Below are 16,949 nucleotides of genomic sequence, written 5' to 3'. Positions count from 1 at the left end.
AACTGAAAATCCTTGTTTTTAACTTTGATTTAGGTGGAAGAGTCATGATTGTGTGTGTGTGACACACTTATACATTTGTTTTACACTTTCAATTTACTGAATCTTAAAAAAAGTGATTAAAGAACATTATAAATATCACACTTCCCATGTTTTACTCAAATACAAGGAGCAAGGACTACTATTTAAATTCAAATTAGACACCAATTCAAATATACATGTATTAAGCTCATTAATGTAGATTATTCATATTGTTTAGCAAATCAGATTAAAGCTTGTAATAATATTAACATGTACAGTACAGAATCACATTTTTTGCTATTTTGTTATTTCACACCCATTTTGGAAGAGGAATGTAGATCTATATATAATATTTAATTATTATGAATATATTTGGGGAGCACTGTGTTCAGTATTCAGGATCAATCACTACATTTAAAAAAAACATTGAATGAAGTTATGTAAAGTAATCTATTAACTGTATGTGCAGTTAATAGAAGGTGTCATTGCACTAAATAAATATAAATGAGAAATTACATGTGCTTCATACATGTCATATATCATCACACACGCAAGGAAATGTAACACACTAATCAATTAACTGTTCATGTTGTTGCTCAGGTTTACAACAGAAGGTGTATATATATATTTTTATATTTTGTTACCTAGTTTTTTCACCTTTATCAAGCTGTTCAAGATCTAAGGGATCTAACAGAGAGCTGCAACACCATCCTCTGCTATTGAGATGTGGGTATTATTACCACCTGTGTGGGACACAATTCTACTAATTGTTTATTTTCCTGTGTGGTAAGCACCTTTTGCAAGCCTTTTACCTAAAAAAGGAAAAGCAAGCTGGTTATATATGAACTCAAATACTTGCTTTTCTTGAGTGTTGGCACTTTTGTAACATCAACAGATTTGATTTTCCTTTAACCACAGTTGCTTAAAACTGCACTTTGGTGTCCTTGACAAGGCTGGCCCAAGGTGTTTTGCTTCTTTTTAAAATTAGGAGTAGATAAAAGATTGTAATAAAAAGCATTCGAAACAGCCCTGCAGGTCCATTCTTGATGTTTGGACGTCTCAGAGCTCGAAAATTGTCGACATTATTGTGCTTACAGAAGCAGGTCTTTATTTTTCACACGCAGAACAGGGGCCTGCTGTCCTTCAAAGATGATTAAATCTGGACACTTATGGTTTAGGAATTGACTACAGGTGTGTTGATTTACAGTAACTCAGGACAGAACTTTAAATGAAAAGAGAGAAATTAAGTCTTAAGCACATAAACAATACATAGCACTATTTGTGATACATCTGCTCACAAGTACTTTGTCAATTCTCCTTCACCTTTTAACATACATTGTGCTATTCTTTGTGCATGCCCATACATACACATTCTTCAAAAGCAGGCTGAATATTATAAGCTCCCATACATATCCTGTTGTATTTAAAACTGGGCGTAGAGCAACACTCTAGCAATTATGGTATTATTCCATATCTTAGCTTTGCTGTTGTGTCTACTTGCTTGGAAATTACATAAAATGCAACTGAAATATTGTTTTGAAATTAGATTAGATGTATTTAACACCAGTTATAATACAATTATTCTTGTAATGAATTCAGCTCTGACTTTCCTGAGGACCACATTGTTCAGCAATACAATACACAAAACAGACGCAAGCTGGGTAGTTTCTATGCGTCTCTTGGCTGCTTGCTTACATTCTATGTACAATTATTATTATTATTATTATTATTATTATTATTATTATTATTATTATTATTATTATTATATATTTTTAAATACAGTTTAGTGACTTATTTGTGTTGTATCCTAGAATAGTTATACTACAATCCCTTGAACTGTGAAATGATTGTGTGTGTCTAAAACAGCATCGGACTGTGTGTTATGAAGGCAACTCTGAATAAATATTCCTGAAGTTATGAGAAAACTGATATTGCGTGTTGAATGCACATTAACTGCAGGTGGCTAGGAGACTAGAGTCAAGTTTATTTTGATGTTTTATTTAAGTATAAAGAGAGAACAATGAATGTACGGTTTAATTTTTTGTTTTTTTGAGATTCAGTTCTAAATTCTAAATGCATTTGCATGTTTACAGGATACATATTTCTATTTTAGTAACAAAGGGTGGTTGGTAATCAAGACAATTCATAGCTGCTTAACAGGTTTCTATGAGAGATGCAAGGTTCAGCAATGCTGTTGTGTTCAGCGCACTCCTCTGCCTGTCTCCCCCCCCCCCGCCCTCACCTGCACATGCTCCAAAGTGTCAATCTCCTCTGTTGTGTCTCTGCATGCATCTGTTGTCAGGTTCAGTGTCACAGAGCCTCTTTTAGGGATGGCCCTTGAGAATTGAGATGGAAGGAAGGGGGGGAGTTGTGATGCATGAATTAGAAATAGAAAAAGAAAAAGACAACATATGAGAAGAAAAAGAAAGAAGGACTAGTAAAAGGATGGTCTTCTAAAGTATGTAGCCTGCAGCCTTGCCCAGGAACTCCTTTACATTTTTTCTCTGTCTTAGAATCTCCCTAACATTTTTTTTATCTCTTCATGGACTTGAAAGCGAGTTGCAGGTCAAGGCTATAATAAGAGGTGGCTGTCTTCTGGCTCTTTCTCTACTTTTGTGTCCAGGCCTTTTCCAGCCTTCAGGGACACTGCGTTACCCATTCCAGTCACATCACTTTCTGCTGATGACAGCATCACACCTTCATCCATCACATTTACATTTCAAACTGCCACTGTGCTGCTGCTGATTAATTATTTAGCACCCCATGGTCACTTGTGAGAATTTCTGATCTCATATCCCAAGGTACTCGCCCCTTCCTTTTCATTCCAGTCCTTTTATATACATCACTTATTTATATATTTCTTTGGCGGCTAAATGCAACCTTGCTTTTGGTACTGCTAGGATCCAGCTCTGACAGGACTGTTTGGACGATCAGAAAGAAAGTTCACTTCAGCATTTACTTGGCTTGCCTCAGGAAGAGGGAGAAAAAAAGTGATTTCTGTCAATATTTTGTCGTGAAGAAAACAACATTTCCTAATTACATTGTTTGGGTGGGAAAAAATAGTTTTTAGGTATCTCTGCCTTTGTAGACAGTAGATTTGTTATAATTTCTACCACACCCCGAAAGAATCATCTGTCTGATGATATTGACTTTTTTTTCACAACATACGTCATGGTCATAGCTGTTCTGCCCGAAAACAGAATTCCATTGAATAACACTATATACACTAGCAAAAGTGTATATATTTAGATATAGCAGACACATTGAATATTATAATGTCTGAAACAACCACAGTTTGTGCCTTATTTCTGAATTATCAAATAAGTGCAGTTTAAAATAGTTCCCTGTAGACATTTTTTTAGAAAGGATTTGTATGAGTGACGTTCAATATAAGAATAACCAGAACACGTAATGAATAACACAAAACAATCAAGATGTGAAATGAGTGCTTCAGTCAGAGGATTTTTAATCAGGTAAAAGCTAAGACTAAACACTCTGAACATCCATCTCTAAAAACCTTCAAATCAATATTATTATTAAATTAGTCAGGTGCTCTATAATTTAAGATTTTCACGTTGCATTCTTCCACATCACAGTTTTATCTCTGCTCTTTATCCTTGCAACTTCAATGCTTGATTTTTGAAAAGTTGCCAGGTGATTAACATGGAGAATTGATTTCTGTTGCCCATGTATCAATATTAAAACCTGAAATCTTGAACTGAAAATGTGAGTCTCCCCACTCCGCTCTACCCATGCTGCCACCTCAGTGAACAAGACAAAGTGCCCCTAACTGAATTTTAAATAGTTTTATTCTGCTTGATCTGATGCAGGAGCACAATTTATCAGCACAACTCAGCTCATCCAAATCATACACTTGGTACCTTCATAATAAGCTAAGTAACCTACTAAATATATGAAATTAAGCTGTTGCAATCAATTATCTCTAATGTTAGCAATACTGCTACTGCTGCTACTACTACTTCTAAACTACTACTTTTTAACTATTAAGCTTTGTGTTCAAGTTATGTTGACTTCTTTTTACTTACTTGCGAGGCAGTAAACTTCCAATTCAATTTGACATTTCTCTAGTCTTTGTAGTTGTTTCAATATTCTGGGGGGCTGGGAGTTTACAAATTGTCTTTGTTCACAGAAACAGCAGATTAATTAAATAATTATTTATCAGTAATTAGACGTGAAGCATAACATTTAAAGTCGTAAGCTGTTTTAGGAATAAATAATTGATGATGTTCAGCCTATGTTGAGTTCCTGGGAGGAACAGGCAGGATTCAGTCACAAATTCTTACATCCAGGATCATAGACATGCATATACATGGATAGTGTGCATTAATAACCCAGAGGAAATACAGAAGCTAATCATCAAACTCGAAGTGTCGATATCTTAGTTATGTCTTGGCATCTCTGAGCAGGCAACTGTCTTCTCTTGAAAAATATGCTACAGACATTGATGAGGATGTTGTCTCATAAGTGTAATGGTAGATCAATGTGATTTTTTACTTCAAGGGAAGAACTAGGAAGGGTATATGTTGGATTTATCAGTTCATGATCAGTTACTGAACAGTGTGAACAGATTAATTGTAAAGCAGATCTGAAATTTCATCTTTTTTACTGCCATTGAATAATGAATGGGTGGAACACTTCCTTTATTTTACATCACTTGAAGGAGGAAATGTTTATCTAGTAAAAAATAATTAAACATTTAATGAATAAATCACAGCACAGTGATTTATAATGCAACACACTCCCTCTCCAGTCATACAGGAAACACTGCGCAGTCATTGTGTTTTTTTTTCCGCTATGTCAATTTTGCACTATGCAACTTTCTGGCACTTTTCTAATGCAGTCGTGTGCTGTGAAAGTGAGCTGTTCTGGATTTAGCAAACATGATATCCACACACTTAGATAGACAATCCATGGTACTTTGATCATTTTTTGGCTACAGTTCATCATCCTTACAACTAACATGATTTTGGAAGTGAACATGTTTTCATTTAATTTTGTTTCAAATATAAGACATCTGCAATGAAATTAATTTAAAAAACAATAATTATAGAACATCTTCATCGATGTCTCTATAGTGAATTTTCAAAAAGCAACCATTGATGTTCAAAGGTGCCAAGATATTAGTAAAGCAGTGATAGAGGAGAAGAAAAACCACACTCACTTTTACATAGATGCGGAGAGAAGATTAAAATGTCTTAAAATATGTTAGATTGGATGCTGTCATACTTTCTTAATGAAATACGTTTGGAAGTATTATCTTTTATCTTGTACAAATAATCCTAACAAATGAAACATCAGCATCCGAGAGTGGTAAAATCCCAAGCCTCTTTAAAAATGGAACAAATGTTTTCTTGAATACATTAGCAGTTTTGCCTACTTTCTGTACATTTTTATATTATTTCAGACTCAATTCATTCAGATTAGAGCTGTAATCAAACTCACAGCGTCTCTGAGGGCCTGCATTTGTCCAGTTAAGGGCCTCCTTAATCAATCGTCCAGCGTCAAGCAGGCCGAAACCAAACCTACAGAGAGAAAGCAATTAGGTGTATTAAGCTGTGATAAGAGCACCACAAATAATCAATTTCTATGGCATTAGCTTTTACCTGTCCCAGAAAAGTCTATAAAAGCTGGAATTTATTGCAAAATTCTGGGCAGATTACTTGATAATCAGACCATTGTAGTAGAGATGGATTACTGGATTTAAAAAGAAATCTACAATAATGCCTACTGTGATGTTTATAGCATAACAGAAAGAGCTAAATATGGCCACAACACACGAGCACTTACTAAAAAGGTAAGCGTAATTTCAATATTGTAATCGTTTTTTCATCAAAACTCATTCAGAGAGGCTAAAAATAGTGTTCACTGCTGCAGAGAGACAAGGAATGGCTAAGCCTGTGCAAAGCATAAGAATTTGTTTCACAGTTTTAGATTAAGATTAAGAGAATAGCGATCATATACTGCCTCACCATGCATTGGCACAGTCTTGAGCTATACATGTTTGTATATGTATACTTACAGCCATTAATAAATGTATGTTTCAGCCATTCATCAGCATTCATTGTTTACCATACCCTACATGTTTGATTCCTTGATGTCAGCTACCCCTTTTATCAAGATGCCTACTTCCAGTTTCTATATTGGTGACTTCAGCCACAAAACTACACTTATAATGAATTGTCTCTGTCATTGATTTAGCAAAGATAATTTTGCATTCCGGTTTCATAAAACACTAACCATGCAACTGCATATAAGATATCTGTGTGTGTGCTGTATTTTGTTGTATTTACATAGTAGTTATAGGTCTGTGTTCTTTTGAAGGAGGGTAGGACTTCAACAAATCATAACAATGTAACTGTTTGCAGTGTAGACTTGTGGAATCCCGCATCTTTTTTCCATCGACCTTTTTGGACTCTGGAGCAAAGGGTTGTGGGTTCAAACCCCCTGCTGTTGTACCCTTGAGGAAAGTGCTTAACCTAGATTGCTCTGGTCAAAAAAACAAGCTGGATAAATGGGTAATTGTATGTAAAAATAATGTGATATATTGTAAGTTGCCCTGGATAAGGGGGTCTTCTAAGAAATATAATAATTATTAAAAATGGGCCATTAAAGCAACTCAAACAATTCTTTTTTTTTTTAGAGGGCCCTGTTTGTGTGTGCTGGTTTATAGCCAGGATCACTATAGTCCTGTTGTACTTGGAGGAGCAGTTTAGAATTCATGGGAAGTGTTTGCATAAATTGAGTAAACTTGTATTAATAAATGACAAAGCTCTGCCAAAAAAAGAGACAGAGTGGCGCTGGTCTTGTAATAAAGTCCTGGATGTTACCCAATGAACAGCGTGGCTTCAGGCTATGAGATCTTTAACACAGCAGCACAGAGCGTTCAGTTGGTCCTATTTCTGTGTGATTGCGGTTACTCTTCCACAGTGCATTCCTCATTCCACCCCCATCACGACACTTCTGTGAAGATAACGGCTTCCCCCATTGTGATACCCAGCCAGTGTGTGCTCATCAGAAACCCTGGAGCCAGCTGTTCAAAATGGCTACTGCAGGTCTGTCTACCTGGAAGACAGCTGCGTACAGTACGTCCCTGCCAGTCTTTGACCGACCCTTTGATACTGTGGCTGTGAGCGAGTGGAATAATGGTTGACTCGGTGACAGCCATTCTCACAATGATGACAGGATCACTACTGGTGTAGTTATAAAGCTTTGACAGCCACACCAATGTGCTCTAATTAACACAAAGGTGTAATTTTTTCTGTTCAAGCACAATAGTGCTTTCCTCACAACCATCCCTTTCAATTGTAATTGATTTTACTTGGCAAAAATTGGAAATATGAATGGTTTTGTATTTATTTACTTATTTATTAATCCACTCATTAATTAATCCATTAATTAATTCATTCATTCATTCATTCATTCATCCATCTATCCATTCATTTATTTTTTTATTATTAATTTATTGAGAATTCAGCAAGGTTTTTAAGCTATGGAAGTGTCTTTTGGCCGCACTTCTCATGCCTGGCTGGCATTATGGTAATTAACCAGTTTGAAGTTAGTTCCAGCAGCACACTCGCAGCAGTGGAGAGGAACCTGACAACGCTCCTTGGCACAGCCCTGCACAATTTCCTGGCACAATATCAGACTGCCATGTGGAGCTATTTGTACTTTTAGGTAGAGAGCTGTGCAATACAGTAAATGCCACTGGAAGGCTTAGTGGACCAATATGCTCTTTAGCACAGGGCTATCACCAGCACCTAATGCTGGGCCAGGCTCAAATTTGGATACTAAACAAAACACAGAGTTTGATCTGAAGAACAGCCATCCAATGTGTCTTTATATTGTGATAGTCCTGTCACTGGCACATCAGTAAGATTCCATCCTTGATTAAATGAGTCACTTCCCTTATAGAAGAGCACATAAAAAGATCAAGAATACTTCAACTGGATTTTAGATGTTTAAATCACCAATGTCTGTCCACTTTGTATTCAGTTGCTCTCAATATGACTGAAATAAAAGCATCTGCTACCTATTAATATTAACAAACCAAATCACCAATGGCAGGCTTTCCTTAACTCTTCTTATAGTAGGTGGAGTTTAAATATGTTTGTTTATTGGTAATCTCCTATAAGAATTGTTATGAAAAGAACAATCAAAGAGACAAATAGTGTTTCTGATTCTCTCAGTGTGGATATTGGATTCATTAGTATACAGTGAAAATACTCTCAGTGCAACAGTCTTTTTAACAATGTTATTTAAGGCTTCTCTTTTATATAAAAGTTAATTTGATGGGACTCCATGGCTAGACAAAACTCCATTGTATAAGTGGACAAGAAGGTAATGGAATCAGAAGAGTCTTGATCTGTACTCCTCTGCACTCACGCGTGGGTCACGGATAGATTAAAATGGAATTTGAATTTACAAACTTGCAAAAGAGGAATTATTACACGTCTTCAATAAATTAATCAGTTTAAAGTAAATCCAAACCTTCTATCACCTCTTTGTGTATTATAATCTATTAACTTCCACATGGTCATATGACTATTAATAAAAACAAAAAACATTCTGCTTTTATACACGAGCTTTGCTTCTAACAGCCCCAAATCAACAACCGGCCCTGCAGGTCACTAGCTTTTTTGGTATTTTATCAAAATAGTTCTAGGCTGCTGCCAATATGCTTATATAAGAGTAATTATACTTCAAAGAACAAAGACAAAATAGGGGGGGGGGGGGGGGAGTATCCTTTTAATGCTGTGGAAACATACGAATACCATTAAAATATATATTTACATTCCTCTTCAATGGTCATAAAGTATTTCTGAAATAACAGGCTTTGGTTTCTTAAGTTGTCGAAGCTGTTTTACATTTTTGAAGCCCATATTTCAAAGCACACATGCATCTTAAAATTACTGTGAACACATTCTACACATGAAGTGTCAATTTAAATAAATTCAATGGATTTTGTGAAATATTGTTTCAGATCAGCATCAAAACACATTTCTCATGAACACTTTCTTGTTTTAACAATTTAACATTTCTATAGATCTCAACCTATTTTACCTCCTAATCCTGGCTACTCTCTGACTTTCACAAGGCTTCTTTCAATATCATTAGAACATTGGGTCTCACTTTACAAAAATGACCACGAATTCCTAATAAATGAATGTATGAATTCCAAAAACCAACACCGGAATATCTCATGTACTTCCTCTGAAATGTTCCTCTGAATGTTGATCACATGTCTAAGGTGAGGTCAGACTTAAGGCAATGGTTAGGGATAGGGTTACAGTTTAGGGGTGGGGTTAGATCTTAATCGAGTGATCAACATCAGAGCTTAGAAGAATTGCATGAGATTCAAATCCCATTCCTGTGTTATCCAACACACAGATATCCCTATATAGTTAGCCTAGAAATGGCTCTCATTCTACGCAGTACAGGGGACAACATGCAGACACCACAGCATTTTCATCACTGGGAGTGCACTGGGACAATGACACGGATGTGACAGCTCAAGGTTGCCATCATGTCTACATTCACTGAACTCATATTCAACTTGTGTTTTCACTGAAAAACTTAATTTATCTAGGCTATAACGGTTGAAAGTCTTTAATTACGTTATTAAATTGCTGCATTTTTAAAGTACCCTAGCAATATTGTTGTTGTTTTTTACCACATTCTTCCTAATTTGACATGACTTTTACATGGTCATTTCAAGATTAGTTCTAAACTACTTATTTTTAACTACTATACACCGATAGCCATCATGTGAATATAGAGAAATATTCTGAATACTTCTTAGAATAAATCTAAACCCTTAAATGTGCTTTCACGATGAACTAGATTGGTGAATAGGAAGGAAAACACAGTTTTGCCCCATTTGCACTGTTTAGAGGAAAATTAACAAGCACATAACTGGGTTAATGAAAGCAGTTTGAGCAGTCAGAGTATTTTTAATTCTACAAATGCATGCTTTTTGGTAGATTGATACCATGTTTATGGCTCTTGGCAACGTTTTTTTTTTTCCACATAAAGAAACATGAATTATAATTTAAAGTGATTGTTATAAACATCCAGTAGCACACGGGCTTGTGCCCTAGGACTGACAAAAAGTGGTGGAGGGAACACAACTTCAGCGACAGTTATCATCACAATGTTCAATTCACTCTTATTGCCAGATGGAAACATTAGAAATCACTTATGTAAACACACAGGGGAAACATACAAAGCCATTTACTCCTTTGCGTCATTAACACCCTTTTTCTTTAAAATGAGAGAAAGAATGTAAACAGGTTTTCAGACATGACACAAACAGCTGAGGAGATTAATTGAAGGCCAATGTGAATTCCTTGGTTGTTTCAAGCTTTATGCCACTGGCAGATGTGAAAAACTTCATATTTAAAGCGTTATAGTCTGCAATTCCCAACATGTCCTCATTAACTGATCCCGATGAAGACAATATATTTAATTAAATAACACAAATAAATTCATATAGTATATTTAACAGAAAATTTCAATATTCTAGCTGTAGACTGGAAAAAGTAATTAATTACAGAGAGGAGGCAATCCCCAACACACACTTAAAAGAAATGTCCAGCCCACATACAGATAGTTACATGCCCTTCTTTTCTTCTCAACACTGTTGTATAGCTCTGAGACTGCAATACAATCTAACTGTAGGCTAACATCCAACTCAAAGGCTTTAGCTGTCTTTCCACAAAACACAGAACCTAAGCAAGGTATTTTGAGATGATGATTCATGACAAGTTGTTGATCTTTCATTTCAGTCTACAGGACAATATTTGTATACTCTGTGCTAGTTGGCTCACTTTTCTTGAGGTGAATGTGTGTGTAAATTATACTGACCTTTATATGTTTCAGGAATTCTTCTCTTCCGACTCTTTCTATACCGCACCGTACTTCATAATATATTAGGGCTAAATAAATGATATTTGATGGTTCATTTTATTAAAGGACAGTAAAACTCATTGTAAGCAGCTGTTTACAGCAGGCCCTTTTCACTACAGAGCTGTTTTAAAGCTCAATTGTGCATTTTGCAGATAAAGTGGGAAAACTACTGGAGGCTGTATTGTAAGCAGCGGTTGCTGTGGAAACCACAGTTTCAAGAACTGGTTCTCCATTACCACTTAATTTAGGCTTCTTAATTGCATTCCACTGAATCGTTGGTGACAATATCTGCAGAGAAAAAAAAACAAAAACAAAAACAAAAAACAGAAAAAAAAACTAAAACAAAAAAGCTGCATGCCCAGTCTAGCACAATCCCCTTTGAAACAGACCTTTTTTTCCCCTCTTGGATTCTTTTACTTTTTTTTTTGGTACTGAAAGCCACCAGCTATAAAAACTCAGCATGACACGGAGCATATGAGAAATGTTTAGTTCAGATGTAGTGCCTCTTGCTTTTTTCATCCTTTGGTGACTTAAATGTGCTCTACACCAATCTAGCGGCTCACTCTAGCTTAAAGATCATAAAGGCCCGCCATGCGGAAACTCATCTGCCCACAACACTTGTGTGTGCAAAATAGATTTAATTGTACTCGAGGCCCAGCATCATGGCCATCTTATTTCACCACACACCAGCAGGTTGCCAATGTGAAGTTGCTCCTCCCTTGAACTGCCCTTGTACCAGAGAAGAGAAGGTGAACAATACTTTCTGGGTTTGAAATTATTCGCGGCTGTTCAGCTGTGCGTTCATTGAGACTCCCTGTTCGTGACCTAAAGAGAGCCATGTCAGAGCCACTAGATAAAAAAGCATTCCCATTATCGACCACACAGCTTTAATAGAGGAGGCAGCTAATATGATAGTGTAAGTGATTCTGCCAGTGAGAAGCTCTCCGTCACTGTCAGATTAACACTTCAGTTAAACTCTTGTAAATCAGGCACACAATGCTGTTGGCTGGCAAATAAACAGGGAATTTGCTGGGGATTGGAGATGATATAATGTATTCCTCAAAAGGATTGGTCTTTCTGTTGTTGTGTTTGTGTTTCTTGTTACCTGTGTCTATCTCCTAAAAACAATGTTTACAAACCGGTCTCAGTCTCTCTCCCTCAGTCATTCTCCATTTAAATTTGTTTTCAAAAAGTTTAAACATACAAATTTGCACTGAACAGTTGTAGACGGAAACAGGAGAACACTCCAGTCGTTCAAATGTTTTTTTTCTTCTTCTTGTAACTGTCACCAAGGCTTCACCAGTTAGTCTATCAAAATAAATTACACACTCTCCCACAAATAGTAAGAAACTACAGTTTAATTCTGTCAGTAAGTAAGTCTATTATGTAAGGCAGCGTTCTACAAAGTTCCCTCGTCTGCTGTAAAACTGAATTTGACAGTACAAAAGAGCTTTGTCGATTACCTCAAGGCTTGTACCTGCCATGACCTACCAGTAGCAGGCGGGGGGAAACTCCTGGCAGCTGCTCTATTTAAAAAATAACACATTTCGAACCTGGTTCTGCCTTAACTGAAATCAATAACCTTTTAATAAACATTTTTAGAGACCTTAGATGGAACGATAAGGTGCTTTATCACAACCTGGTCTATGGGACACATAAGGAAAGTCTTCAAATGTTTGTTTCTTATCATTGTTATTTTCATTTTTATTATCTAGAACCCAACACTCCCAGGCAAGATATACCTAATTAGGTCCTGACATCAGAATAAAAGCTTTCGCATCAGCATGTCTAATGAAGATAGTAATTAGAAATATGGCCAATACAGAATACAGAAAGCTGGAGCTTAAACTTCAATATCAATTCACAATACAAAATTATACATTTTCCTATAAAGGTGATGTTTCATAGTCATTATTCAGTATTTTTAAGTATTTTATGAAAGAAAAATCAGCATTCCAACTTGCTGTTTGTAAAGCAAGTTCCAGTAGAAAACATTTAATATAAACGTTACAATTTCCATTCAGCAAATGATTAGCTATTAGCTATAATGATTAGTCCTTAGCTATTACGATCTACTTACATATTTAGCATATTTTAAAAAAGTGTTAAAAAAAAAAAATGTGTTTATATGTATATATATATATATATATATATATATATATATATATATATATATAGCATTTAAAAATTAAGTGTGATTCTGCAGGGGAAATGTGTACTGCTCATAATTAACGTATGGATGTAAAACACTGAACCAGAATGCTTACTTATACAAAAACTACTGACAACTGAAAGAAGCATGAAAAGATGTGGAGTCAAACTAAATGAAATGAGAGAAAAAAACAAAAAAACTTGAAAAATTATGTGGCTCAATTTCAAGATTTTTTGCTTTCTTTGATTTATTTTTCCTCGCGGACCTCTTCTGAAGTTGATCGGCTATACAGCTGCTTTGTTTTTCAAGAGCGAGGAGAGTAAAATGACTGGGCATACAACAGGAAAAACAGATAATCGAATGGACCAGAGTTCCTGGATCCCTGCAAGAGCAACAGAGCAACCAAAAAGAAGACATATCTGTAGTTATGCATGTGTAAATGTTTACAGGCAAACTGCTGGATTCAGATATCTCTCGAACTTTTCATTCAGTCTTCTTTTGGTTTATGGTCTCTAAAACAATCCAAATCGACTCCTATGGCTAATTAAGCTTTATTTTTCACCAAGGAATACTTGCATAGAGTTAGGTCTTTTCAGGAATGGCCTATGTCACCGAAGTGAAAATGAGGCCCAACATCGTCTGTAATTGATAACTGGTGGACCCCTCCTTCTTAACCCTTTGACTTTTGTACTTTTCTTTCCTGAAGAACCATTGCTGAAGTGCTCTCCCTCATTCAGTCATGGTTGACCTAAAGAGCCAAAGTTAACCTCTCCTGGTGGTTTTCCACCCCAGTTCTTTTGTACACCTCCTATATCCTGAATGCCAATAGGCTGAAACTTGACGAGGTGATCTAGAAGGGGAAAAAAAAATAGAAGTCTTTTATCACTTTATGCTGCTGTTCTTATTCGTATCCTTGGTCTTTCTTTGCTTTTTCTTATCCCATCGAGGGCGCGCTTCACTGCCACAATTTATGTCGTTGCCAGGGTTTTAAAACCCCAGTGCCATTGTTGAAGATTGCAAACTTCTGACCTCTAAGCCAACTTTTCAATTGTTAACTCATTAGGATAGGCTAAAATGGAGAAAAGGCCTTTCCCACAGTCACCTCTGATGGATACGAGGGAAGACGCTAACCTCGTTAGACTATGATGTAATGTTTACAGAGGTGTTTATTTCTTTAAAGAAAGGCTCCTAATTAAAATTTACTTCAAGGTACCAGAGGTTGATTTACACTTAAAAATAGCCAGTTATCAAATCTGACAGAAGGAGGAGCATTTTGGGTTCACATAATATTTTTAAAATAAAAAATATATATATTGTCTTCAATATATTGAAGCTTTTACATCAATTGTAAGGCAGTTCAGCACATAAATTGAAATTAGCACAGTGATGTAACTCACCAGTCACTGCTTATGATTAAAGGTGAGGATGGGAATCCTTTTCTTGGAATTTATTAGGTTCAAAAAGTGTTGCCTGAGCTGTATTGTGTATGAAAGACAATCCATGTGGTCTAATACTGTAGAATAAAGCAGTAGCAGAGAACACCGAAGACCCAAGGGAAAAAGATAGGAATTCATTATTTCCCATATTATAGATGTTCTAAAAAAGGAAGTATATCAAGCCACATAATTATTTCTTTCCCGCCCATCAAGATATTTTTAAAATGTTGATGCCTTAAGCACTCACATATTAGAGTTCAGTTCTAAGTTTTTTGAGGTACTCCAACATATCTTGGGGTGATTTAAAAACAAAGCCATGTGATGCAGTTTGTTTTGACATTCCCAGGCTTAAAAGCTATATTTGCTTCTTAAACTATTACACAACCTTGGTATCCAAGCAGTGTTTTTCAACTAGTGCCCAAATAATGTATAAAATAGTACTTTACTAACAAACACGTGGTTGCATAAACTCTCCTCAGATCAATAGAGTATTCTTGCTTCATATTACACAGGGAAGAGGGCAGACATTTCTAAAATACATCAATTACAACCTGAGTATATCATTAGTGAAAGAGGTTAGTAATTAATCAGCATTTTGTTTGCAAAAGCTTTAACACTGTTAGGAAAAGCATCTGACCACTTTAGGCTCAGTGATGAATAAGAAAAATACAGTAAGTGTTTCCCAATCAATCAACTTAAAATTGCTTCAGTCGTATAATCTGCAGTTTTCACAGGTGCTTGTATTCAACGTTCAGCTAAATACAGTTCAATGAGTCATAAACAAATGTACATAGCCATAGCTGTGATAATTACATTTCTTTGACAAATCATCAGTTTATTCGATTCCAATCGGTTTCTTCCCAGCTAGTCCACTAGTCCCACACAACATTTCCAATTTTAATCTGTGCAGCTTTAAAAACTAAAATACAAATACAAATATTGTAAATCAATTTAAAAGTTTACACTTCATGGTTAAATGTATTATGCTGCTGCTGCTGCTTATGATGATGATGATAATGACTAATAACAATGGAAGACTAACACAAGGCACGATCAGCATGCTATGAGCATGCTCGGAGCAGGCTCTAGGCAAGCGACTGTGGTCTGAATCATAATCAATAGGCTGTCACTCTTCAGCAGACTATGAATCAGGCATTATCAATCCACTTATATTCAGAAAGAATTTATATACCATGGTGTTGTGAAGTTTCCCACAATCCTGCAAATCAGGCAGGAAATGACAGTAGCATGTTGCTTTCCTAAATATATGATCAAGAGTGGCTATATGCATTCCTTAAAAAAAACAAGCAAGTCATGTGTTTCCTGCGCCACTGGGAACTACTACTATCTACAGACAATAATTCATATATATATTACCATCACACCCCAAAATCAATTACACTGGGATGTGTCTATTTAAAATGATAATTATACTCTTTCGACCACCCCAAAAAAGGTATTCAGATAATTATTTCCAAAAGAGAGATGGATGACTTTGGATCTATGGTGTTGGCTTGGTTTTTACTAACAACATTAAACTGTAGATAACAATTACTTGATAGATGATTAAATCTCGATGAGTATACAACTATCTTCAAGGTTGTGGTCTATTTACATCATTCAGACATGTAAAAAGTCCTCCTTCTACATATATAATATTGTTTATAGTCACAATTAACTTGAAAAGGTCTCTATGGTATGTATACAATGTGCATCAAAGCCTGATGATGCTTCTCTGTTATAGAGAAATAACACAAATATGCAGTCCAATAAATGTTTCTTATTTTCAATATTGAACCCAAATCCACAGAAACATTAACTAAATGTACAAAAGGCCTCAATATTTCCTATTTCTAATTGCTCTTTCTGATGAAGCCTTTCGGAAAACAAATATCATAAGTCTTCTCGACAAAATCCTATACAGAAGCCATTTTTTCTTACATGTTTTGGATGCATTTATCAATTTGCTTTGTTTCTTCCCCCCCTTCAGAATACACCTCTGAACCTGAACTAGGTTCAGATGTTTGGGTCGCAAATAGAAAACACAGCTTTTATGAGGATGTTCAGTTCACAGCTTGAGCAGTGTAATTTTTATACAGGTCCCAGCAATCAATAAAAAAAGCCACAGGAGGAATGATTTATCTTGTTGGTTACAGAGACTGTCAGCAAGAGAAATTGTAAAAGATCAATTTACACAACCCGATGTGGGAAAGTTATTGATATAACATGGGTGATCAGTTTCTGGTCATCACTGGGTTTTCACTGAGGAAAAAGCTCTCGTCCTCATTGGTTTATTGGACTGAGTTTACAAAAAGCTTCTACTGGATTATTAAATGAGCAATAAGCCAATGAAAAGAACAATTCTGCAGCCAATAAAGCATTAACTAGACTGTGCTTAAACTGATTGGACAGGCTTG

The sequence above is a fragment of the Amia ocellicauda genome, chromosome 6 (assembly GCF_036373705.1).
Source record: "Amia ocellicauda isolate fAmiCal2 chromosome 6, fAmiCal2.hap1, whole genome shotgun sequence".
Taxonomy (NCBI): domain Eukaryota; kingdom Metazoa; phylum Chordata; class Actinopteri; order Amiiformes; family Amiidae; genus Amia; species Amia ocellicauda.
Note: the sequence above shows the minus strand (reverse complement) of the source record.